The sequence below is a fragment of the Homarus americanus genome, unplaced genomic scaffold (assembly GCF_018991925.1).
Source record: "Homarus americanus isolate GMGI-L3 unplaced genomic scaffold, GMGI_Hamer_2.0 scaffold20465, whole genome shotgun sequence".
Lineage (NCBI taxonomy): Eukaryota > Metazoa > Arthropoda > Malacostraca > Decapoda > Nephropidae > Homarus > Homarus americanus.
The window spans coordinates 5,232,594-5,257,519 of NW_024756914.1; the positions used below are offsets into that span (position 1 = coordinate 5,232,594).

General features: G+C 44.7%; 1 protein-coding gene across 1 annotated transcript in view; it reads left to right on the forward strand.

Annotated features, from left to right (window-relative positions):
* The first annotated feature begins 6,343 nt into the window (after positions 1-6,343).
* The window catches only part of LOC121857258, a 111,267-nt gene continuing 92,684 nt past the window's right edge, over positions 6,344-24,926 (forward strand). The window contains exons 1-2 of the mRNA XM_042353249.1: positions 6,344-6,441; positions 9,554-9,718. The gene's annotated coding sequence lies outside the window, so the exon portion shown is untranslated. The remainder of the gene's footprint in view (positions 6,442-9,553; positions 9,719-24,926) is intronic.

Below are 24,926 nucleotides of genomic sequence, written 5' to 3' on the forward strand. Positions count from 1 at the left end.
ACACACCCCTGGTGGCACCCTCCAGCCACACCCTGGTGGCACCCTCCAGCAACACACCCTGGTGGCACCCTCCAGCAACACACCCTGGTGGCACCTTCAGCACCCCACCCTGGTGGCACCCTCAGCACACCCTGGTGGCACCCTCAACACACCCTGGTGGCACCCTCAACACACTGGTGGCACCACCAACACCCTGGTGGCACCTTCAACACACAGTGGCACCTTCCAGCACACCCTGGTGGCACCCTCAACACACCTGGTGGCACCTCAACACACCTGTGGTGGCACCTTCAACACACCCTGGTAGCACCTCAACACACCTGGTGGCACCTTCAACACACCCTGGTGGCACCCTCAACACACCCTGTGGCACCTCAACACACCCTGGTGGCACCCCAGCACACCTGGTGGCACCCTCAACACACCCTGGTGGCACCCTCCAACACACCCTGGTGGCACCTTCAACACACCCTGGTGGCACCCTCAACACACCCTGGTGGCACCTTCAACACACCCTGTTGGCACCCTCCAACACACCCTGGTGGCACCCTCAACACCCTAATTGGCACCCTCAACACACCCTGGGTGGCACCCTGAACACACCCTGGTGGCACCTTCAACACACCCTGGTGGCACCCTCAACACACCCTGGTGGCACCTTCCAGCACACCCTGGTGGCACCCCTCAACACACCTGTTGGCACCTTCAACACACCCTGGTGGCACCTTCCAACACACCTGGTGGCACCCTCAACACACCCTGGTGGCACCTTCAACACACCCTGGTAGCACCCTCAACACACCCTGGTGGCACCCTCAACACACCCTGGTGGCACCCTCTCAACACACACCCTGGTAGCACCCTCAACACACCCTGGTGGCACCTTCAACACACCCTGGTGGCACCCTCAACACACCCTGGTGGCACCTTCAACACACCCTGGTGGCACCCTCAACTTTTCCCTAGTGGCACCTTCAACACACCCTGTTAGCACCCTCCAACACACCCTGGTAGCACCTTCCAACACACCCTGAGTAGCACCTCTCAACACACCCTGGTGGCACCCTCAACACGCACCCTGGTGGCACCACTCAGCACCCTGGTGGCACCCTCAACACATCTGGTGGCACCCTCAGTAAGCCATCCCAGTATTACTACACAAATATTTGTAAACTGTTCCCCAATCCAATTTTTGTGGAGCAGTAAAACCTGCGTAACAGAGAATGTGTGTGTGTGTGTGTGTGTGTGTGTGTGTGTGTGTGTGTGTGTGTGTGTGTGTGTGTGCGCGCGTGTGTGTGTGTGTGTGTGTGTGTGTGTGTGTGTGTGTGTGTGCGCGCGTGTGTGTGTGTGTGTGTGTGTGTGTGTGTGTCATGTGTGTGTGTGTGTGTGTGTGTGTGTGTGCCTGCGTGCGTGTGTGCGTGCGAGTGTGTCATGTGGTGTGTTAACCTAATATTTTATAACGCACGCCTATATACAAGTATAGTCCATGTGTATGTACAGGTACTGCATTCTAAGCATACATATATTTATAGGAAGCACTAACATATATCTTTACAAACACACACAGACGAACAGGCCACGGACCCACGTCTTGACCACCATGGATGAGGATGTCGGTGGCACTCTGGTTGCCGGTTGTTAACCCCTCACTTCTCCACCGAGACACATACCAAACTCCACCAAAAATAGTGTAAACTTATAGTGATTGATCTGTGACTGATATAAAAGGACTGGGTAATAATGTTGGACAGTGATCTAGAGGCTAGTGGTGTAGGGAGGGTCGCCGCCACTTGTGACCTTCACACGGCACCGGCTATGATTGATATGTTACATCTGCATTTTTCTGCATTACGATTCGGATTACACAATCTAAGTATAAATATTTTGGATTATGGTTAGGATTACAGTGTTTTTTCTTGATTACTGTACATTAAGATTATGACTGAATTGGTTTAAGTACATTTGACCTGATAACGATTTCCCTGGAGTACAATTACATTCGCGGTTACAGCTACGAGAAATTAGGTAACATTTGATTATATAGAATTAGAAAAAAAAATCAACTTCGACTAGAACTCTGCCACTCAGAGTAGTATATATCAAGATGGCGAAGGATAGGTGGAGGCACTCACTGTGGCAGGTAGTGATGATGCGTCTCAATGTTGATTACAGAGAGAGAGAGAGAGAGAGAGAGAGAGATAAATATGGTAAGGGATTTGGAAGTCGTTCTATTGTTGTGGTGGGCGGAGCGCTGGTGAATGGATGACAGTACGAGGATGGGTGGTAGTAAAGGAGGCACTAGTGTGGGTGGTAGGGTGGCACTAGTGTGGGTGGTAGGGTGGCACTACTGTGGGTGGGTGGGTGGCACTAGTATAGGTTGGAGGGGTGACTAGTTTTAGGGTTGGCACTTACTGGAGTGTGGGTGGGTGGGTGTGGCATTGATGTGTTTGTGATGAAAAGTTTAGTGAGTGGAGGTAACACCTGCTGTTGATGGTATTGGTATTAGAAGGGAGGTGGTAGTGGTGGTGGTAGAGCTGGTAGTAGTGGTGGTGGCAGCTATGGGGCGGTATGGTGGTAGCAGCTGTGGTGTGTGGTGGTAGCAGCTAGCAGAGGTGAAGTAATAATTGGTAGCAGCTGGTGGTAGTGGTGGTAGCAGCTGGTGGTAGTGGTGGTAGCAGCTGGTGGTAATGGTGAGCAGCTGGTGGTGATGGTGTGTAGCAGCTGGTGGTGAAGGTAGTCGTAGGAGGAGCTAGTGGTGGAGGTGGTGGTAGTCGTAGGAGCTAGTAGTGGTGGAGGTGGTGGTAGTCATGCTAGGAGCTTGTGGTGGAGGTTGTGTGTGGTAGTCGTAGGAGCTAGTGGTGAGGTGGTAGTGGTAGGGCTAGTGGTGGTGGTAGTAGTAGGAGCTTGTGTGGTGGAGGTGGTGGTAGTAGTAGGAGCTTGTGGTGGAGGTGAGGGTGGTAGTGGTGTTAGGAGCTAGTGGTGTGGTGGTAGTGGTGGGAGCTAGTGGTGGTGGTAGTAGTAGGAGCTGGTGGTGGTGGAGGTGGTGGTAGTAGTAGGGCTGGTGGTGGAGGTGAGGTGGTAGTGGTAGGAGCTAGTGGTGGAGGTGTGGTGGTAGTGGTAGGAGGCTGAGTGGTGGAGGTGGTGGTAGTAGGAGTTAGTGGTGGAGGTGGTGGTAGTAGTAGGAGCTAGTGGTGGAGGTGGTGGAGGTAGTAGTAGAGACTGTGGTGGTGAGGTGGTAGTAGTGGGAGGCTGGTGGTGGTGGTGAGGAGAATTTGGTAGTAGGAGGAGTTAGTGGTAGTGGTAGTAGTAGGGCTGGTGGTGGAGGTGGTGGTGAGTGAGGTAGAACAGTGGTGGAAGTGAGGTGGTAGTGGTAGGAGCTAGTGGGTGGAGGTGGTGGTAGTGGTAGGAGCTAGTGGTGGAGGTAGTGGTGAGTGGTAGGGCTAGTGGTAGTGGTAGTAGTAGGGAGCTAGTGGTGGAGATTGAGGGTGGTGATGGTAGGAACTAGTGGTGGTGGTGTGTGGGAGGTAGTGAGGTGGAGGTAGTGGTAGTGGTAGGAGCTAGTGGTAGTGGTAGTAGTAGGAGCTAGTGGTGGAGGTGGTGGTAGTGGTAGGAGCTAGTGGTGGAGGTGGTGGTAGTGGTAGGGAGCTAGTGGTGGTGGTAGTAGTACGGGAAGCTTGTGGTGGAGGTGGTGTGGTGGTGAGGGCTGGTGGTGGAGGTGGTGTGGTAGTAGGAGGAGCTAGTGGTAGTGGTAGTGGCAGCTGGTGGAATTGAGGTGGTGGTAGTAGTAGGTGGTTGTGGTGGTGGTGGTAGTGGTAGGTGGTTGTGGTGATGGTAGTAGTCGGAGGTTGTGGTGGTAGTAGTAGGGTTGTGGTGGTACTGGTGGTGGATGTGGTGGTAGTAGTAGGAGCTAGTGGTAGTGGTAGTAGTAGGAGCTGGTGGTGGAGGTTGTGGTAGTAGTAGGTGGTTGTGGTGATGGTAGTAGTTGGAGGTTGTGGTGGTAGTAGTAGGAGGTTGTGGTGGTATTGGTAGTAGGTTGTGGTGGTAGTAGGATGTTGTGGTGGACGCTTCAAACGCATTTAACATACTTAACCGCAAGGCTGCACTGCACAACATCACGATCAAGTGTCCAAGCTTTGCAATGTATGTTGAAAACACCTATAAGAATCCATCAGACCTTTATACAGTTAACAACAAGGCTCTAAGAGGGGATACCATCATACAGTCAACAGAGGGAACAACGCAGGGGGACCCTGTTGTAATGGCAATGTACGCAATTGGCCTATCCGTGCTCCAACACACAATAAAATTTGAAACAACCGAGGTCAAGCAAGTGGAGTATGCTGATGACCTTACAGGAGCAGGAAAAGTGGAGGACATCAAAAAGTGGTGGGACATGGTAACATCACGAGGCCCACAAATAGGGTACTACCCAAACGCCAGCAAGTCCTTCCTCATTGTAAAGCCAGAACATTATGAACGGGCAATGGAGGTGTTCGGTGGAAGTGAGGTCAAAATAACAAAGGATGGCCAAAGACAACTAGGCGCAATAAGCGGCACGACGGACTTCAAGACCGATTAGTAACGGGAAAGGTGAATGAATGGGTTAGGGAAATCCAAGCTCTGTCTGATATTGCTAAAACAGAGCCACATGCGGCTCTTACGGCATTTACCCATGAAGTCAAGCATTGCTGTAACTACCCTGATGCGCACTATACCTGATATCGGACCCCTCCTCCACCCTCTGGAAGAAGCTATCAGCGTCAATTTCATTCCCAAATTAGTGAAACATCTTCACCTAACCCCAGCAGAAAGATTACTCCTTGCACTACCACCGAGACTGGGAGGAATGGGATTGACCAATCCAGAGGAAAATGCTGCCACCGAACATCAAAACTCAGTTAAGCTCAAGGCAGCCCTCACGGACCACATAATAGCTCAGAACGCAACAGGTGAGGTGGATAACAGTGAAGTAAACAAGATCCGAAGGTCCATTATGACAGAACGACAGCGCTGCCAAAGTGATAAGTTGCAGCAACTGATGCTGCAAGAACCAGAGAATTTGAAGAAAAAAAAGTAGCTATAGAGCAGGAGGTGGGCGCCTCGAACTGGTTAACTACGTTACCGACAAGGGCAAATGGTTTCAGTCTCAATAAACAAGAATTTACAGATGCCATTGCTCTCAGGTATGGTAGGCCAGTAGAAGGTTTGGCCTCCCAATGCGTGTGTGGCTCTTCCTTTGACGTCGATCATACCATGGTGTGCAAGAAAGGGGTTTCATATGCATGAGGTAAGACGAAGTAAGGGATCTCACAGCAAATATGTTGAAGGAAATCTGCCGTGATGTCGGGGTAGAACCGACCCTCCTTCCATTGGATGGTGATAATTTCCAACATAGGACTTCAAACACACCCAACGAAGCCCGTGTTGACGTCAGTGCTCGAGGATTCTGGACGCGGGGACAGCGAGCTTTCTTCGACATCAGGATTTTTTATCCCATGGCCGCATGTCACTGTAACCTAGCTCTCGATGCTGCACACAAGAGGAACTAGAACGACAATATAAGGGCATATGGGGAGAGAATTCAGAACGTTGATCAAGGCAGCTTCACTCCTCTAGTGTTCACAACCTCTGGTGGGATGGCACCAAGTGCAAGATGCTTCTACGCCAGACTCACGGAGGTGATATCCGAACAGAAGCAGCAGCCCAGAAGTTATGTTACAGCCTGGATGAGATGTCGACTGTCCTTCTTTCTCCTTAGGTCTGCTTTGTTCTGCCTCAGGGGAACAAGAGCATCGGCCCCAAAGCCGACAACAGCTGCAGATATTGACTATGAGGCTACACTCACTGAATGCAGCATAGATCTGCGGCTCAACTAACTCAACATTGCTAGGATGGCTACTTATGTATTAGGATATTTAATATTAAGGTAATAAAATGGCGGCGAAGGTGTGGCTATTGTGGGAGGCTGAAGGCCACTCTAAAAAAAAAAAAAGTTGTGGTGGTAGCAGCAGCAGCTGGTGGCTTGTGGTGGTAGCAGCTGATGGTTGAGGTGGTAGTAGTAGTAGTAGCAGCAGCAGCTGGTGGTTGTGTGGTAGCAGCTGGTGGTGGAGGTAGCAGCTGGAGGTGGTGGTGGTGGTAGCAACTGGAGGTGGTGGTAGCAGCTGGTGGTGGAGGTGGTTGTGGTGCTAGTAGTGATGGAGGTGGTTGTGGTGCTAGTAGTAGCAGCTGGTGGTTGTGGTAGTAGTAGTAGTAGCAGCAGCAGCTGGTGGTTGTGGTGGTGGTAGTAGTAGGAGGAGCTGGTGGCGGTGGTGGTTGAGGCAGTTGCTGGTCACTCATCGCTCAGCAGGCACGGGGAGCGGACACGAGTCGTTCCTTGGCGTCCTCAGTCACCTAGCCTCGCCTCACCTAGCCTCACCTCGTTTCGCCTCAAAGACAGGACAAGTAAATAACTCACCACCAAATTATTTCCTCGTCCAAACTTTCGTCATCGTCATCCTCGGATTTAACCAACTCACTTTATACGACAGTTTACAGTGAAGTGCGACGAACTTTACCAAGACAGACGTGACTTGATGTAAACATTACGGAAATAATCTACAACTTAACAAACTGTGCTGCTATCGGTGCCTTTTAACGCGGCATAATTAAGTGAAATCTTTTTTTTTTACCAATTAAAAATTAAATGACCTGATTCACGTCGAATAAGATGCCAAAAAAGTATTTATTACCCAGTGTGTGAAAAAAAAAATAATGGTTCCCGCCAATGCCATCATCTGACACTGTTTGATGATTTTCCCGCCGTCATTTAGACTCCTCTACCTGGTGTGATTTTATTATTAATTTTTTTTCCGTATCTAATAACAGGTGACTGTGGCCTCGAGCGTCCTCCCCAAATTTCATTGTCGGTGACCTTTGGCAATTGTGAACAGTTAATTATAGTCCATTGCGTCAGGCTTGGGTTAATTAGTCTATTGCGTCAGGCTTGGGTTAATTATAGACCATTGCGTCAGGCTTGGGTTAATTATAGTCCATTGCGTCAGGCTTGTGTTAATTATAGTCCACTGCATCAGGCTTGGGTTAATTATAGACCATTGCGTCAGGCTTGGGTCAATTACAGGCCATTGCGTCCGGCTTGGGTTAATTATAGTTAATTGCGTCCGGCTTGGGTTAATTATAGTCCATTGCGGCAGGATTGGGTTAATTAACTCTGCCTGTTAATTATCATACCTAGTTAACTCAACCTGTTATCATACCTAGTTAACTCTGTTCATTATCATACCTAGTTAACTCTGTTCATTATCATACCTAGTTAACTCTACCTGTTAATTATCATACCTAGTTAACTCAACCTGTTAATTATCATACCTAGTTAACTCTACCTGTTAGTTACCATACCTAGTTAACTCTACTAACAATTTCTAACTTGTTTATAAATTTCTAAGTATATTTTTACCCGCAGTTTACTTAATATGCTTTACTTAAACAGTTTAATTATAGCTGGTATTTTACATTATAGTTAACCTCTTGAGTACAATGAATTAATTCCTTGAGTACGATGGCATAACCCCTTCAGTATAACGTCTTAATCCTCTGAGTACGACGTCTTATTTCCTTGAGTACGATGGCATAACCTCTTGGGTACGATGACTTAATTTCTTGAGTACGACGACTTAAACATTTCAGTACGATTTCTCAGGGGGTGAAACGATCGTACTCAAGGGGTTAATTATCGTACACAAGAGTTACACAAACTTAATCAAAGGGTTAAACCATCATAATGAAGGGGTTAAGCCATTGTAATGAAGGGGCTAGTTATCATAATCAGGGGGTTAAACTATCATAATCAGGGGGTTAAACCATCATAAGCCGAGGGTTAAACTATCATAATCAGGGGGTTAAACCATCATAATCAGGGGGTTAAACCATCATAATCAGGGGTTAAACTAAATCCATAATCAGGAGGTTAAACCATCATAATCAGGGGTTAAAATCATAATCAGGGGTTAAATCATCATAATCAGGGGTTAAAGCTATATAATAGAGTTAAACTATCATAATCAGAGAGTTTAAGAAACTATCATAATCAGGGGTTAAACTATCATAATCAGGGGTTAAACACTATCATAATCAGAGGTTAAACTATCATAATCAGGGTTAAACAGGGGGTTAAACTATCATAATGAGGGGTTAAACTATCATAATCAGGGGTTAAACCATCTTCATCAGGGGGGTTAAACCATCATAATCAGGAGGAGTTCAAAGCCACTTCACTTAATCTTCATCAGGGGTTAAACCATCTTCATCAGGGGTTAAACCATCATAATCAGGAGTTAAACCATCTTCATCAGGGGTTCAGGGGGTTAAGCCATCTTCATCAGGGGTTAAACCATCATAATCAGGATTAAACTATCATAATCAGGGAGGTTAAACTATCATAATCAGGGGTTAAACCATCTTCATCAGGGGTTAAACTATCATGATCAGATGGGTTAAACCATCTTCATCAGGGGTTAAACCATCTTCATCAGGGGATTCAAACTATCATAATCAGGGGTTAAACTATCATAATCAGGGGTTAAACCATCTTCATCAGGGGTTAAACTATCTTCTCATAATCAGGGGTTAAACTATCATAATCAGAGGGTTAAACCATCTTCATCAGAGGTTAAACCATCTTCATCAGGGGTTAAACTATCATGATCAGAGGGTTAAACCATCTTCATCAGGGGAGTTAAACCATCTTCATCAGGGGGTTAAACCATCATAATCAAGTGCTTAAATTAACACTGGAAGGTACATAAACCCGAAGACCCTCCTAAACCACATTGTAAACACCGGCCCGAACAAGTATGCCTTTAGGAGGAATGGGGAGGGAGGGGAAGGGGAGGAGAGGGGGGGAGGGAAGGGGAGGGAGGGGAAGGGAGAGGAATAGGGTGAGGGAGGGAAGAGGGGGAAGGGAGGGGAAGGGAGGGGGACGGAGGGGGGGAGGGAGGAGAGAAGAGAAGAGAACAAAGGGAGTGGGAGAAAGAAGGGAGGGAGGGAGAGAGGGGGGGAATGAAACGCAGTCCGAGTAGGGGAGGAGTGGAAAGGGGGTAGAGAAAGGGAGGGGAGAGTTAAGGGCAATAGGAGGAGGAGGAAGAGGTGGAGGGAGAGGTGTAGGTGGAGAGGGGGAAGGAAGGTAAGAAAAGAAAGAGGGAGCAGAAAGCAGGAGAGAATGAAAGAGAAGAGGGAAGGAAGAAGAAGAAGAGAAGACCTCCCTTTCCTCTCACTTCCAACCATTTGAAAATAAAACAAAAGACGTAATTTGTGTTTTTCTTCAATAATCAAGAACCATTACCGACCTTACCTGTCTGATAATGTTAACTCAGGTGAGGAAATATTCTCCTCACTAACAAAACGACAGAAACATAAGAAATGAGTTTTGGCGCCAAATTATTAAAATGTAAATAGAAGGAAAAAAATATAAAATGAAAACAAAATATTGAAGTGAAAATACGACTATAATTTTGAGTGTAATTTTTTTTTTCTTCTGTATCGCTAAATTATCGTTCAGTTACTGGAGTGAAGGGAACTGAATAAATACGAACAATAAAGAAAAATGTGTTAAGGATCGTGAAGCTGGCAACACTGGGCTACTGTAAACACCACCTCCCAGATGACCACCCTCGGGGAGTCTCCTCAGGAAGCGCCAGCCATTTAAACTCTCCCCCCAAAACAGGTAAGGTTTTTTTTTTTTACTGTTTTAAACTTTTTTTTTATTTTACAATATTTATATATTCTTATGTAATGTTGTTTTATTTTTATTTTTTTTCAATTAGTATTCAAAAACTCATCTAGCAAATTAAGGGGGGGGGGTAATGGTGGGGAAATCGGGGTGGGTGGGTGGGTGGGATGGGGGATAATCGGAGAGGAAGAAATCGGAGGGGTAATCAGAGGGGAAAAATGGGGAGGGAATCTACCTAATAGTGGGTTACTGTACTATTTGAACTACCATAAAATTAATGTACTACAGGTATTTGAAAAAGAGAATACATAACTGTACTATTTAAATAACTATTACTGTACAATAATCAAATAGGTATTAATGTACTCTTATGGTAACTGAACATAACACGACTATTTACATTACAATACCCTCACTCCCGTCCTACCTAAATCACTTTTATCATAATACTAAAAATAACATTAATAAGGGTCTAGTTTATTCTACTGTATTTTTGTAGTTTATTTACCATACATTAATGTCTCTAAATCATTATGGGTAATTAAAAACCTTGGAATTAGGAACAAAACTGGAATGGTGACGTCATATGTAGGAATGCTTAATGTGGGTTGTGGGAATATTATTATTTTTGAATTATTATGTCTGTTTTCTTCTCTCCCTCCCTCTCACAGTCTCTATCTTCTTCCCTCACTTATTCTCTTCATCCTTTACCTCACTCATTCTTTCAGTCCTTTACTCTCTTCTTCTCTCTCTCTCTCTTCTTCCCTCTCTCTGTCCTTCCATCACTCAGTCCCTCCTTTATTCTCTCTATCTTTCCTCCCCCATCCCCTCCTTCCCTTCCCTTGCTACTTCCCTCTCTCAGTCCCTCCCTCACTCAATCTCTCCTTCTTTTACTTTCACTCCCTCCCTCCGTCACTCACTTCATCACTCTTGCCCTGTCCCTCACTAACTCTCCCCCCAACTCCCTGCCTCGGCTCTATATTTATGGACTTGCAGAAATGGTCACTTTACATATTGTATTAGATCATGGTGACGGATATACTCTTTCTTTATCTCTGTCTGTCTGTGTTTGTCTGTAAGTCTGTCTGTCTGTCTCTCTTTCCCCCTCCCTCTCTTTATATGTAATATATATATATATATATATATATATATATATATATATATATATATATATATATATATATATATATATATATATATATATATATATAATTATAAATTAGAACTAGGTAAATGGGTTTATATCTGAACTAAAAAACACCTTTGCTACCTGTCCAGAATGTAATTACTAACTGTACAAAATTCCAACAAAACAGACAAACACCTAATCTAAATACCTTTCTATTTTTTTCTTCATATATACAGAGAAAACTAAAAAATTATTCAACACATAATTTTTCTCCAGATTATTTATTTACACGGCTGCTCTAAAATAATTCCTCAACAGTAAAATTAAATGATTTGTTGGGGAATATTTTTTGGTGTAAGTTATTTTTTTTAAGATTTTCACCAAACTTAAAACAAAAAACGTTTTTTTTATCAAATTTCTTGCCAGTGACTTTCTCTCCATCCTCATCTCATTTAAATTGTTCAATATTTTGGTCACTTTTTATTATAATTAAAATAAATATAAAAATAAATATTTTGGGATTTATTTTACATGCATATATACATCTTGATAAAATCACACAGGGAAAAGGGAAACAATAGAGCACCTTAGACATGCAGGACAGTGGTTCATATACATTGGACGTTATATTCTAATTGAAGACTAACGAGTGTCCGTCTAACGATTAATAAAAAAACGTTTTATTGTTCCTTTTCTATTCTTTTTTTTATTCTCTTTCTTTATTATCTATTTCATTCTCTATATACTTGTGAGATGAGGAAGGTTATGGGTGGAGAGAGGGAGACTTGAGGCGGGCTGAGGGGTATTAAGGAATGTAGGCCCTCACACACCACGGGGAGACTAAGGAGGTGGGTGGCTGGGGATACTAGGACTAAGGTACAACATTTAACAAAGGGGAAATATGAAATAGTTATTACTTAGGACTCACTGTATTACTGCATCCCACTAAAGACACTTAGAACGGACAATACTCTACTCCATACACAGGGGAACTGAGAACTATCATAATGGTTCTTCGTTTATTAACGAAGTTACTCTAAATGAACAGTTACACTTCAAAACAATAACCTATCTTCCTAGCTAGCTAACCAGGGGTCACATGAATCACAACACATTTCGTGAAACGGATAAACCTAAAAGGTACTCACACTATACCTCGCCCTGTGAGGAGATGACACCCACACGCACCAACACTTAACTCTCCGTCTTTTTCAAACTGCGTCGCCCACAAAGGGACGTCACCTCTTCATGACGTCACGTCTCACAGATTTTCTTTTTGGTTAAGGCTTAAAGCATTCACCCTCACAGGTCCCTTGCAATTGGCTCGAACACTCACAACATTGTTACATCCGTTCACTTGCGAGGCGAGCATGCTAACCATTACACCACAGGTCGCCACACATACATACTGTACATCGACGAGTCCCAACACTCTACATAAACTCAGCAAAAGGCAAACTATACAACATTAAAAGAATTAATTTGTACAAAAAAAAACAGTCTCCAGAATGTACAAAAACAATATTTTATGATGATCATTACTCTATTTAACTAATACATTAATTCCTACTACGGCACGACGATATACAATTAGCTGGGTGAGTATGGTGATGATATAAATTATTATGGTATAGGTCACAGTATGGTGGTGGGGCCAGACTCACCGTCACACTCTTAATGTGTTAATCTGTGTTGTGGTTTGTTGTGTCAATACTTACTCAAAGGTTGTGGTTTAGCGATTTTTTCTTCATCCTTGTTTAATATATACTGTACGTGGAGGGGGGGGAGGTTAGGTTAGGTTTCTTCAGTCTCTCGCTCGCCTGCCCGACTTTCGTTATTCTTTCACTCTTTTTTACATATTCTCTGCCTCTTGATCTTTCTATCACTCTTCTCTATTGAATGTGACACTAGCAAAGACTTCAGGCCACCTGGCTTATTGTATCATGAACTATGTAATTATTACATTGAATCAGGAGTGCTTGAGGACATTGTTGCTGTTTATCCTAAATTTGCTGCTAGTCCACACTGATTAGTCCTCAAATAGAATATGACTTCTACTGTATATGAACCACTGTCTTGCGTGGCAGTGAACAGTGATATCACCCACACGACTCTGACCTATATATACTGTTAATGAATATGATGTATTTCTTTGTGTATGAACCTCTGTCCTGCGTGGCAGTGAGAAGTGATACCACCCTCAGTGTCAAGACCTGACTGAATTACTCAGGATAGGCAAACTGTACTACAAGCTTTGTCAATAAAGATGTTAACCGTAACTTTCTCTCTTTCTTTATCCTTCACTCACTCCTTTATATCTGTCTCTCTTTAGCTCTCTCTCTCTCTCTCTCTCTCTCTTCTCAGATCTAGTCATGACTCAAACCCCGTCACAGAACACAACTCTTGTTACCCTCAAGTAACTGTCTGGAAAATGTAACCTTACTTTCTATCTTTCCTTTTCCCATCAACATGACAACAGCAGTTTGGGTTTCAGATAATACCGCTGAAATAACATAACGGTAACCAGGACAACATACAATAGACTATCCCATGTACACCCTGAAGTGAAAGATACCATAATGTTTCGTCTGATTTTATTTATTTTTATACACGACCTTTGACAATCAGTCACCCATTAAAATAGTGGTTTAAATCATACGGTTATTAGCCACTCAGTGTAGACCAACAGGTGGGACATAAAATGGCGTCTGTTTATTCGGACAAAATATATTAATTCGGTTTGGATGTTTATCCCGGTGGAAAAATACTGTTGATAGAGGGGAAAATATGGTTCAGTGTGATTGCCTCGTGGACCAGAGTGTGTTGGTGTTGAGTGTGTGTGTGTGTGGTCAGTATGTGGTTTTTGAGTGTGTGTGTAGGGGGTTTGAGTGTGGGTTGTGAGTGTAAGTTAAGTGTGTGTCGAGATTGTGTTGTGAATGCCGAAGTCGAGAGAGAGAGAGAGTGTGTGTGTGTGTGTGTGTGTGTGTCGAGTGAGACAGTACTTACCACACAAACACATCATACACCACAAAAAACTCTACACAGTGAAGGTGGTGATGAAAGGGTAAACAAACGCGACACAACAGCTGCTGTACTAAAAGGTGCCACAATACATCACTTAACACACACACACACACGTCACGCCAACACAGACGACGAAGCATATTTTATCCAGAGTCTAATACTATACAAAATACTGTGGAGTTATGAGATATTGGTTCACACTCAGGATGGGATGGAGAAAGGAAACTCACAATGTGCTCTCTGTATACATATTGTATTGGATGTACAATGCAGCTTGGTGCTGGGGAGTGGCAGTGTGTGTCCAAGCGTGGTGTAGAGAGAGCTGGTTGGTGAGGGTGCTCAGAGGAGGACAGGCAGCTTGTGGGGCGCCATGGTCGCCGGCGGGAGCGAGGGCCACCAGGCAGGAGCGGAGGAGGTGTTGCTTGCTGGTGGCTGTAGGTAGAAAGAGGGCAGTCACGGCCACGTGAGGTCTTATATAGCGGGGGTAGGCGTGGGTTGACAGTTGACCTCCGCTTTGTTAGACAGCGCTGGTTACCGACCTAGACCACGAGGCGCAGGCTGGGGAAGGCTGGGGAATTCGAAGAGGATCAGCTAGTAGCGACAAGACAAACGGCGTTTGTAGGGGAGGAATCCACTACAATACTCTCTCTCTCTCACTCTCTAGTTAAATAAGAATAATACCTTTTTCTGTTGTATTTTCGATATTTATGTGTGACTCTTAAGATCAAATTACCACACCTGCATACAATACATATATATACTGTATAATGTATACATATTTAAAATACATCTATAACGTTGAACGAAACGAAGTGGGAAAGTTTTGACAACACACAATGACGGCATATATCAAGAATATGACGTCACGCATCAACACTATGATTTCACGCATCAACACTATGACGTCACGCATCAAAACCATGGCATCACAAGTCCAATAAATCATACAATATCGTCAATAACGCACAGTAACGCTACATCAATGACACAGCAATAACACAGCAGCAACACGACAGCAATACCGGTAATACAGCAATGACACACAGCAAGTGCATAAGAACATAAGAAGTCTGCAATAGGCCGGTTGGCCTGTGCATGGCAGCTCCTGTCGAGAGTTACAACCACACTCTATCGTCCAAGAATCTATCTAGCCTCCTTTTAAAGCTTTCCAGCGTTCCAGCACTTACTACAAAGTTGTTAAACTTGTTCCACTCATCTAACACCCTATTTGTGAACCAGTTCCTTCCTATCTCCCTCCTAAACCTAAACTTATCCAAATTAAATCCGTTGCTACGAGTCCTATCCTGCTCGGATATTATAAGAACTTTATCTATATCTCATTTATTGATTCCTTTCACCCACTTAAATACTTATATCATATCTCCCCGCACTCTTCGTCTTTCTAGGAAATGCAAGTTTAGTTTCTTTAATCTATCTTCATATGGAAGGTTTCTAAGTCCCGGAAGAATTTTCGTCATTCCTCTCTACACTGACTCCAGTGAATTGATATCCATTCTATAATAATGGCACCAAAACTGAACAGCATAATCGAGGTGCGGCCTGACTAGCGCAAGACATAATTACAATATGACCTCAGCACTCTTATTACTTACACTTCTAGATATAAAACCTAATACGTTAGCATAGTCAGGGACATGGCTGACAAATAAGGTACAAAAACCTTAATTGTTGGCGATTCCCAGGTACGGTACCTGGATGAGCTTTTTGTGATAAAAAAAAAAATAGGATGAGGGTTTGTTTGCCAGGAGCTGGTGTGGGGGATATAGTTGACATGATGGACAAAATCTTGTCTGGTAATGGAAACAAACCCATTATCTGCCTTAGTGCAGGAGACAATGATATTGGCCTGTGTAGGAGTGAGGAGCTTCTTGATAAGTTCAAGACAGCTATAGAACGTATTAGGTTGAAGGGAGGGATCTCTATCATATGTGGTGTCCTGCCTAGAAGGAGAGTTGGCAATGAACGGTTGTCAAGGGCAATTGGTGTCAACGGCCGTCTTGACAGATATTGCAAGTCAATATCAGTCCCATTCATTGACAACTAGGAAAAATTTTACGGCAGGAGGGACTTTTATGCTAGGGATGGGGTGCATCTGTCTAGGGATGGAGTGGCAACCCTGGCTGGCTCTCTCGAGAGGGCAGTTCAAAAGATGTCAAATCTTTAAACTGCTAGGGGAACATATGAGCACAGAGGTGGAGGAGACAGCAGTGGGAGCGGGTAAATAGAGTGAAAGGTTACAGGGAAATCGTGCTAGGAATGATGACAAAACTAAATTAGGCAGGGAGTTAAAACCTAAACGCGTCAAAGAGAGGACTCAGAACACGACTAACTTAAATGTCTACTACACAAACAGTAGAAGTATGAGAAACAAAAGGGATGAAATCAGGGCGTTGGTATGTACCGAAAAAATCGATATAATAACATTCACCGAAACATGGATAAACTTAGACTCATGAGAGTTACCTGTTGAATACCACATTGCCGATTACAAAATATTCCATACCAATAGGGAGATTAGGAAAGGAGGCAGAGTAGCAATCTATGTCAGGGATAATCCGAAGTGTGAAATAAATGAGGAAATAAAAAAAAACTGAACTGATTACAGAAACAATTTGGATAGAATTAACTGATGGTAGAGAAAAGTTAATCGCAGGAGTAATATATAGACCTCCTAATCTTGATAGAGTTAATGAGCGACTTATTTGGGATGAAATGCGCAGGGCATCCAGGCATAGCAAAGTCTGTATAGTAGGCGACTTTAACTTAAGCCAAATAGATTGGATCGACCTTACAAGAAACTCAGAATCAGAGGATTTTTTTGAAACAGTTCAGGACCGTTTCCTTAGTCAACATATAACCGAACCCACCCGGGGTAATAATATACTCGATTTAGTTCTGTCAAACAGAGAAAACCTCATTAGTAATGTCGAGGTAGGGAACGAACTTGCCAACAGCGGTCACAAAGAAATAAGATTCCAATTAGAATTTAATGGCAGTCGCAAGGAAAATTCCATTAAAGTCCCAGATTTCAGAAGGGTAAACTTTGATAGGTTCAAAAGGCAGCTGAGAGAAGGGGTAGAACGTTTGGGAATGGATTACATGACCTCACGTGTGGTGACCTGACACAATGTACCCACAAAGGGCGAGCTCACTTTACCTGAAGACCTGACAACGATATCCTCACAAAATATGACGGTTGAGGATGATCCTGATCACGAGATCTGAGGTTGACGAGTTCCACAACAGTTTAAATAATGAGTTATTTAATGCACAAAGGCAGAACATACCAAACAAAAAACTGAGACAGACAACAATGATCCTAAATGGAAAAATATTTGTTTAAAGAATATTATTGGACAAAGGAAGGCTATAAGGTAGGAGAATAAATTGTGGTGAAGTTTACCTTCGAGATTATTATAAGGTATTGGCCAGTAGGGTTAAGACCGAGATAAGAAAAGCAAAGAGGAATAATCAACTGGAGGTAGCAAGGGAGGCAAAGTCAAACCCCAAGGGATTCTTTCAAATGTATCAAACTAAAACACAAGAAAAGATTGGACCAATACAGTCAGATACCGGTAAGCTAACTGATAACGACGGAGAAATGAGCAATAATCTGAATAAACATTTGTCACAGTTTTCACCTCCGAAAATTTAAACATGATACCCAAGGCACCGACTATATACAGAGATAGTGAAGATAATAGATTAAGCGAAATAGTAGAGACTAGTAACGATGTTAGTAAACAAATAGACAAGTTAAAGCCTCATAAGTCACCTGGTCCCGATTAGATATTTGCCAGAGTATTAAAGGAATGTAAGGAAGGGCTTAGTATGCCCTTAGCAAAATTGTTTAACATGTCCTTAAAAACGGGTGCAGTACCAGAATCCTGGAGGATAGCAAATGTGATACCAATTTTCAAGAAGGGAGATAGATCACTATCTTCTAACTGCCGTCCAATCATCTTAACATCAATTGTAAGCAAATTACTGTTAGCAATAATTTAAAATTCTATTCGAAATCACCTGGAGAAGCACAAGTTGATCAATGATTCCCAACATTGGCTTCACAAGCGGGCGTTCATGTCGAAGTAATCTATTAACATTTCTTTTCAGCTGTTTTCGAATCAGTGGACGAGGGGCACAATTATGATGTGGTATATCTTGGGTGTAAACGGGACTGCCCAGTATGGACCAATGGACCCGCTGCAGTTTCCTCCATTCTTGTTCTCTGTTTGCCTTGTTTCGAACATTAACGCACTGTTTTCTAGGCCGAAGGTCCGGGCTTACAAGTACCCCCTAAGTCTCTTTGGCAAGTCGACTTCTCTAGGTTGATGTTGTTAAGGTTGTATACATTGACAGTACACAGCACTAACACACAGCAGGTACACAGCACTAACACACAGCAGGTACACAGCACTAACACACAGCAGGTACACAGCACTAACACACAGCAGGTACACAACACTAACACACAGCAGGTACACAGCACTAACACACAGCAGGTACACAACACTAACACACAGCAGGTACACAGCACTAACACACAGCAGGTACACAGCACTAACACACAGCAGGTACACAGCACTAACACCACAAACAGAATTATCAGGTTAGGTCATCATCGCACTGACCTCCTGCCGCGAACACAACACCTATCCAGGACTTGATGCTTTGACCTAATATAAACCCTTTGAGGACAAGGGTTAAATTATCGTTTTCAAAGGGTTAAATCATCGTTCTCAAAGGGTTATATCATCGTCCTCCTTAAAGGGTTGTATCATCGTCCTCCTGAAAGGGTTAAATTATCATCGTCCTCCTGAAAGGGTTAAATTATCATCGTCCTCCTCAAAGGGTTATATCATCGTCCTCCTCAAAGGGTTATATCATCGTCCTCCTTTAAAGGGGTTATATCATCGTCCTCCTCAAAGGGTTATACCATCATTATATCGTCCTCCCCAAAGGGTTAAATCATCGTCTCCTCAAAGGGTTAAATCATCGTCGTCCTCAAAGGGTTATATCATCGTCCTCCTCAAAGGGTTAAATCATCGTCCTCCTCAAAGGTTAAATCACCATCGTCCTCCTCAAAGGGTTAAATCATCGTCCTCCTCAAAGGTTAAATATCGTCCTCCTCAAGGGTTATATCATCGTCCTCCTCAAAAGGTTAAATCATCGTCAACTCAAAGGAAGTTAAATCATCGTCCTCAAAGGGTTAAATCATCGTCGTCCTCGCGGTTAAATCATCATCGTCCTCCTCAAAGGGTTAAATCATCGTCGTCCTCAAAGGGTTAAATCATCGTCCTCCTCAAAGGGTTAAATCACCATCGTCCTCCTCAAAGGGTTAAATCATCATCGTCCTCCTCAAAGGGTTAAATCATCATCGTCCTCCTCAAAGGGTTAAATCATCGTCCTCCTCAAAGGGTTAAATCATCATCGTCCTCTCAAAGTTAAATCACCATCGTCCTCCTCAAAGGGTTAAATCATCATCGTCCTCCTCAAAGGGTTAAATCATCATCGTCCTCCAAAGGGTTAAATCATCGTTCTCTCCTCAAAGGGTTAAATCATCATCGTCCTCCTCAAAGGGTTAAATCATCGTCATCCAGGGTCTCTCTCTCTCTCTCTCTCTCTCTCTCATAAAATACCTCGACCAGAAGTAGTAATCAGAGTTTGAACGAGAGCGACAATTCTTAACCACGCACGCCACACGAAATGACCTTCAACAACCACGCACCGGCAACCAAGGTCAAGACAGGTCCTGTACACCATAACCACGAGACCTTACGAACGTGTTGGAACAAGTTTGGTAACCACGTGGGATTTACCTGTGTGTAGCATAACCACGTCTTTTAATAACCTGTCGTGTGTCATAACAAGGGTAAAAATGAGTAGCATACATACATATACAAAAAAACCATATGTATGTATGTATGTATGTATGTATGTATGTATGTATGTATGTAATACAGTATGTATGTGTATAATTGTATCGGACGTTGATTCTCTTTCTATCTTTATTTATGATTCTTTATCTGTCTCCCAGTTTCTCCTTCTGTCTCTTTTCTCTTTCTGTTTATTTTCCTCTCTCTTTTCTTCTCTGTCTCACTTTCTGTTCTCCTCTCCTAAATTTCTTTCCTTCTCTCTCAACTGTCCTTTCATTTTATCTGTCTGTGTCTGTCTATCTGCGTCTGTCTGTCTGTCCGTCTCTCTATCTCTCAACAGTAACACACAAAAATCTCCACCCTCACTCCCTGTCTCCCACTTCTCTATCTCTCCGTCAGCTTCTCCTCCCTCCTTCTCCTCAATCCTTTCATCATTCGTTACCTTTATCTCAAATCAGCCAAGTGTTCTTATTCTCACGTTAATATACATTCTCTCTCTCTCTATCTCCCTATTTCTCTCTCTCTCTCTCTATCTATCTCTCTCTCTCTCTCTCTCTCTCTCTCTCTCTCTCTCTCTCTCTCCCTATTTCTCTCTCTGTTGTCTCTACCTCACTATTTCTCTCTCTCTCTCTTTAATTCCTTCTTTCTGTCTCTATTCTTTATCTCTCTCCTTCTCACCATCTCATCTCTTTTTTCTCTATCTCTCTTCTCTACATCTCCCTGGGGGTGGGGGTGGGATGGGGACCTGGGTAGGGTAGGAGAGAGGAAGGGAGTAGGGAAGGAGTAGGAGAGAAGGGGGCGTAGGGAAGTGAGAGATGGGAGGGAGGAGATAGAGGCAGGGAAGGGAGGAGGTATAGAGGGGGGAGGGAAGAGAGGAGGGGAAGGAGGAAGGGAGGAGAGGTAGGGGGAGGGAGAAAGTAGGGAGGGTGAAAGGAGTAATTACATAAAACACCTCAAAAGAACAAAGCTAAATAAATTTTTAGGGGGGTAGGGGAGGTAGAGGAGGGAGGTAGAGGAGGGAGGTAGAGGAGGGAGGGGAGGTAGAGGAGGAGGGAGGTAGGGGTGGAGGGGGAGGTGGGGTGGAGGGGGAGGTAGGGGTGGGGGAGGAGGTAGGTGGTGTAGGGAGGTAGGGTGTAGGGGGAGGTAGTGGTGTGGGGGGGAGGTAGTGGTGTAGGGGGGGGAGGTAGGGGGTGGGGAGGTAGGGGGTGGGGGAGGTAGGGGTGGGGGAGGTAGGGGTGGGGGAGGGAGCCATTCTGAAACGTGGAACCTTACGTAAATGAGAGAGACGAATACAAAGGTGAATGAAGAAGAAGAGGGAATAAACGTGGGAAGAGAGAATATATGAACAAAGAAGAAAATAAACGTAGATATATATACCGGCAGTGTGAGACGGAAGAGACAGTGAGAGATAAGGGGCAAGAGTAGCGAGTTAGAGGAGACAGTGAGAGATACCAGGAAACACGCAGAGGCGGATAGACACAGTGAAGGTAAACGTGAGACAGACCGAGAGACAGGAGAGAAAGTAGAGCAGGTAGAGAGAAACAGGACAAACGAGTAAAGAGACAGGAATTACCACCAACACCCCACCACCTATAGAGGCCACCAGACTGGTGCCTGCAATTCGGCACCTCAGTTATCCAGAGAGTAAGCGCCTGCAACTACCTAACTTAACCTGCAGACGGGCGAGGGGCGGCCTAATTGAGGTGTATAAACATCTCACGAGAGCTCTACTCGGTCGAATGTACAGTACATACCTGGAGTTGGCGGACGCTCGCCCCACAAGGGGTCACAGCTCAAGGTTGAAGAAGCCACAATTAAGTCCAGAAAACAATGAGGGCAAACTTTTTCGGAGTGAGAATTGTGAACTCTTGGAACAATCTGCCAGAAAGTGTTGTGACGGCACCGAGTGTGAGCTGTTTCAAGACCAGACTTTACCAACACTGGAGCAGGTTCACATACATTCAGTAGCCAGTACATTGCAGCACTTGCTCACAGTGTGTAACAGAGACGTGACCCATCGCCCAAGCGACTAACGAGCTAATCAGTGATGACGAGGATAAAAGTAAAGAGAGAGACAGGTGGTACAACAGAGACAGAGAGAGACAGGGAAGGGTGTAGGCTAAGCACACACTGCAAGCATCACCACCACCACCCCTCCACGTAAACCTGCAGGGAGTGGGTTAACGCTGATAATTTGGGGACAGATTGCAAATTGGTTGGGAGGGTTTGGTATGGTGGGTAGCGGTGGTGGAGTTGTGGTGGTGGTGGTAGTGGTTGGCGTTGTGGTGGTAGGGGTGAGGTTGGTGGTTGTTGCGGTGGTAGGGGTGATGTTGGTGGTTGTTGCGGTGGTAGGGGTGATGTTGGTGGTTGTTGGTGTGGTAGGGGTGATGTTGGTGGTTGTTGCGGTGGTAGGAGTGATGTTGGTGGTTTTGCGTGGTAGGGGTGATGTTGGTGGTTGTTGCGGTGGTAGGGTGATGTTGGTGGTTGTTGCGGTGGTAGGGGTGATGTTGGTGGTTGTTGCGGTGGTAGAGGTGATGTTGGTGGTTTTGCGGTGGTAGGGGTGATGTTGGTGGTAGTTGGGGTGGTAGGAGTTGATGTTGGTGGTTGTTGTGGTGGTAGGGGTGATGTTGGTGGTTGTTGCGGTGGTAGGGTGATGTTGGTGGTTGTTGCGGTGGTAGGGGTGATGTTGGTGGTTGTTGCGGTGGTAGGGGTGATGTTGGTGGTTGTTGCGGTGGTAGGGGTGATGTTGGTGGTAGTTGCGGTGGTAGGGGTGATGTTGGTGGTTGTTGTGGTGGTAGGGGTGATGTTGGTGGTTGTTGCGGTGGTAGGAGTGATGTTGGTGGTTGTTGCGGTGGTAGGGGTGATGTTGGTGGTTGTTGCGGTGGTAGGGGTGATGTTGGTGGTTGTTGCGGTGGTAGGGGTGATGTTGGTGGTTGTTGCGGTGGTAGGTGATGTTGGTGGTTGTTGCGGTGTAGGGGTGATGTTGGTGGTTGTTGCGGTGGTAGGGGTGATGTTGGTGGTTGCGGGGGTGATGTATTGGTTGTTGCGGTGGTAGGGGTGATGTGTTGGTGGTTGTTGCGGTGGTAGGGGTGATGTTGGTGGTTGTTTGCGGTGGTAGGGGTGATGTTGGTGGTAGTTGCGGTGGTGGTGGGATTGGGGTGTGAGTGGTGGTGGGGTTGAAAGATTGTAGTGGTGGAGATTGTAGTGGTGGGAGATTGTGGTGGTTGGAGATTGTGGTAGTGTTGTGGGGTTAAGGTGTGGTAGTGTTCTGGAGTTGAGGGATTGTGGTGGTGATGGTGGGGGTGGTGGTAATGATGGGGGAGGGATTGTGATGGTGGGGAGGGATTGTGATGGTGAGGGAGGAATTGTGATGGTGGGGGAGGGATTGTGATGGTGGGGAGGGATTGTGATGGTGGGGGGAGGGATTGTGATGGTGGGGGAGGGATTGTGATGGTGGGAGAGGTTGTGGAGGGTGGTGGTGATGGTAAGGGTGATTGTGGTGGGGTGGTGGTGATGGTAAGGGTGATTGTGGTGGGGTGGTGGTGATGGTAAGGGTGATTGTGGTGGGGTGGTGGTGATGGTGGGGGTGATTGTGGAGGGGATGGTGAGGTTGGGGGTTGTAGTGATGGAGGGGTGGTGAGGTTAGGAAGTATGGTAATGAATGGTGGTAGCAGGTCGTGGTAGTGGTGGTAGGAGGTGCTAGTACCGTGGCAGGATTTAACGTTACTCCTGCATTTCAATATATCTACGCCTCCCCTCCTCTCTCTATCTCTGTCTCTGTTTGTCTCTCTCTATCTCTCTTTATGTCTCTCTGTCTATTTTTTGTCTATCTCTGTCTATCTGTCTCTCTTTATGTCTCTCTGTCTGTCTGTCTATCTCTGTTTTTATCTCTGCCTCTATATGTCTGTCTGTATCTATCTATCTATCTATCTATCTATCTATATATATATATATGTGTGTGTGTGTGTGTGTGTGTGTGTGTGTGTGTGTGTGTGTGTGTCCACCCAGGGAAAATGATAGATAGACCAGACTTTTAGAGGATTGTTAATTATGTGCAGACCATCGTGAATATTTGACGGTGTTGACCTGTTAGTGGTGTGTGTGTGTGTGTGTGTGTGTAGAGAATTAAGTAAGGCAATAATGAAGAGGTGGGTGAGGTTGGGACTGTGTTATTATGTGCTTATTTACATACAGCATATGGATATATTATACAGGTATGTGTATACGTGTATATTTGCATACACATGGACGCTTGGATAGTATAGTCATATATATATTAGCATATAAACACACGTATGTATATAAAGTACTCACCCATGTCCCTCTGTGTTACCTCCCATTACCTCCGTCGTGCACACCAAGTGATCACAGGACTTATAGTAATGTGTATACGTCTATTAAACACTATAAGTATACAGTATATACATAAGGGTTGGTCACAGTCAGTGCTCACCCCTCCCAGCGTCACCACACCACCAACACCCTGAGTCCTCCCTCAGTTGTGCCTCTGTTATTGTGAATATATCTTGATTAACAGTAAAGGTGTCCCATGTGACCTTTCCCCCTTTTTAATTTTATTTTGGGGTGTCAATAAGGCTTACACCAACAGTATAGGGGTGTCAATAAGGCTTACACCAACAGTATAGAGGTGTCAATAAGGCTTACACCAACAGTATAGGGGTGTCAATAAAGCTTACACCAACAATATAGGGGTGTCAATAAGGCTTACACCAACAGTATAGGGTCAATAACACACCAACAGTATAGGGGTGTCAACACACCAACAATATAGGGGGTGTCAATAAGGCTACACCAACAGTATAGGGGTGTCAATAAAACACACCAACAATATAGGGGGTGTCAAAAGGCTTACACCAACAGTATAGGTCCACACCAACAGTAGGGTGTCAATAAGGCGGGGTGTCAATAAAGGCTTACACCAACAGTATAGGGGGAGGTGTCAACAAGGCTTACACCAACAGTATGAGGAGTGTCAATGGGCTTTACACCAACAGTATAGAGAATTGTCAATAAGGCTTACCAACAGTATAGGGGGGTGCAACAAGACACACCAACAGTATAGGGGTGTCAATAAGGCTTCACACCAACAGTATAAGGGGTGTCCTTAAGGCTTACCAACCCAGTATAGGGG